At 39.7% G+C, this 2,756-nt stretch overlaps 1 long non-coding RNA gene across 1 annotated transcript in view; it reads left to right on the forward strand.

Moving 5' to 3' along the window:
- The window catches only part of LOC128249914 (uncharacterized), a 23,063-nt gene extending 20,388 nt beyond the window's left edge, over positions 1 to 2,675 (forward strand). Inside the window, exon 3 of the long non-coding RNA XR_008266068.1 lies at positions 2,660 to 2,675. This is a non-coding gene — a long non-coding RNA (uncharacterized LOC128249914). The remainder of the gene's footprint in view (positions 1 to 2,659) is intronic.
- The last annotated feature ends 81 nt before the right edge of the window (positions 2,676 to 2,756 follow it).

Here is a 2,756-nt window from a genome sequence, read left to right on the forward strand (position 1 = left end):
TGCTGTTTTCTTCATATTCAGGACCAGGGAAATTAACAGATGTTATTGGCAGAAATGTGACACTAGCAAATCAAAAGACAGATAATAATAGTAATATCAGTAATTTCTCGGCGAGCTGACAGAATCGTTAGGAAGCCGAGCAAAATGATAAGCAGTATTTCGTCTGTCTTTATGTTCTGAGTACAAATGCCGCCGGCGTCGACTTTGCCTTTCATCTTTTCAGGATCGTTGAAATAAGTACCAGTTTCGCACTGGGGTCAATGTAATCGACTAGGTCCCTCCCTCAAAATTTCAGTATGTGGGCCTTTAGTAGAAAGGATTATTATTATAATTAAGGTGGCTTAGGGGCATATCGTCCGCATACATGTTCTGAGTTCAAGTTCCACTGAGATTGACTTTGCCTTTCATCCTCTCGGGGTCGATGAAATAAGTACCAGTTGAGTCTTGAGGTCAATGTAAATGATTAGCTCCCTCTCCCAAAATTTCGGGCCTCGTACCTCCAGTAGGAAAGGCAGTGATTATTAACACACCTATGAGTATCTAAAGATGTATGTATATGTGTGTGTGTATACGCACGCGCATATTTATGCACACAAAAACAAAGCAACACGCGTGCATACATGTATACGTATATGAAGGAATAGTGACTTCTTGTTGAAAATACAGTCTCCAACTGTGACGAGCGCGTCTTATTCAGAAAGAATATGTCTACAGAATATACATTTGCATCCTTCTTTTGAAATGGTAGGGCGTGATTTGAGTGGGGTTTGTTTGCTGCCTGCTTAGCTGCACGAGACGTTTATGTATTATTGTAACCTGGCGAGCTGGCAGAATCGTTGGCGTGCCAGACAAAATAGAGCCATTTCGCCCATCTTAACGTTCTGAGTTCAAATTCCTCTGAGGTCCACTATGCCTTTCATCCTTTTGATGTCGATGATGTAAGTACCAGTTGAGTACTGGGATCGATGTAACCCACTTGCCCTCTCCATTTAATTTCAGGGTTGTTGTTGTTGATAGAATCGTCAGCGCGCTGGGCGAAATGCATAACAGTATTTCGCCCGTCGCTACGATCTGAGTTCAAATTCCGCCGAGATCGACTTTGCCTTTCATCGTTTCGGGGTCGATAAATTAAGTGGGGTTGATATAATCGACTAGTTCCCACCCAACTAATTTGAGGCCTTGTGCCTCCAGCAGAGAGGATTATTATTATCGTCCATGAAAAACCAACGTTAAAGATGATGACGATGATGTACTTGGGTCGATTTAATTGACAAATCCCCCCTCTCCAAATTTCAGACACTGTGCCTATATTAGAAGCAAATTATTTATTATTCGGATAATATTATTATTGTCGAGGGCGCATGGCCTAGTGATTAGAGTGTTGCACTCACGATCGCGACATTGTGGTTTCAATTCCTAGACCGGGTGGTTGTGTTCTTGAGCAAAATACTTCACCTCAAGTTGCTCTGCGATCACTTCGACACCTGACACGTGACACAACGTGCTCCTGTTCAGGCAACGTCGATTTGATGGAGTGAGTGAGCTAACAAACAAGGCCAGAACTTCGTGGGGGCAAGATTTATCGGTTAAACCGACTTGACTGATACTTTATTTGATCGACTTCAGAAGAATGAAAAGCAAAGTTGACCTTGGCAGTATGTGGACTCATATCGAAGAGGTTGAACAAATACCGCACGGTATTTTCTCCAACACGTAGCGATTGTGCCAAACCACTGTCCGAGTAATAATTGCATCTAATATAGGCACACGATCTGAAATTTGGGTAGACGGGAGTTGTCGATTAAATCAACACAAGCACATTATTATTATTATTATTATTATTATTATTATTATTATTATTATTATTATTATTATTATTATTATTGTTCAGTAGTTTTATTTTTATAACGTGCTTTCACTTCACTACCGAGCGCAGCTCTGTGTGCCTTGGGTATGTGCTGTGGTTTTCTGTGATGCTCTTATGGTTACTGTATTGAAAGTGTTTTGCATAGGATGTGTGCAGTGCCCAGTAGTGCAAGTTTCTGTATGTTATATATATTTGTAAGTCCTGGTGTTTTTGTTATGTATTTGTCTGAATATTTTTTTTATTATACCTATTATGATAGGAATTGTTTCTGTTTTTTGATTCCCCATTCGAGTTACCTCTATTTCCAGGTCTTTGTATTTTGAAAGTTTTTCCATTTCTTTTATTATTATTATTATTATTATTATTATTATTATTATTATTATTATTATTATTATTATTATTATTTAATGTCTGTTTTCCATACTGACATGAGCTGGGTGGTTTGACTGGAGCTGGTAAGGCCAGGTGCAGCACTAGATTCTTTCGTCTGTTCTGTCGTGGTTTTTACAGTTGGAAGGCTTTACTAACTCCAACCACTTTACAAAGTGTATTGGACGCTTCTTACAGGGCACCAGCACCAGTGCTTTTAATGTAGTATCAGCACGAGTGATGTTTATTTGGCCCTAGCATCAGTGCATTTTAATGTGGAACCAGCACCATGCTTTTAATGTGGCACCAGAACCGGTCTCAATTTTGCTGTAACGGACGGGTTTTCTTGAGTACAGCAAGGCACCGACCTCGGAAAGATGACCTTGGTGAGTCATCTTTCTTTATCTTCTACTTGTTTTTCAGTCATTGCTATACTAGGGAACCGGCTTGAAGAAGAAGAAGAAGAAGAAGAAGAAGAAGAAGAAGAAGAAGAAGAAGAAGAAGAAGAAGAAGAAGAAGA

The sequence above is a fragment of the Octopus bimaculoides genome, chromosome 18 (assembly GCF_001194135.2).
Source record: "Octopus bimaculoides isolate UCB-OBI-ISO-001 chromosome 18, ASM119413v2, whole genome shotgun sequence".
NCBI classification, from domain to species: Eukaryota; Metazoa; Mollusca; class Cephalopoda; order Octopoda; family Octopodidae; genus Octopus; species Octopus bimaculoides.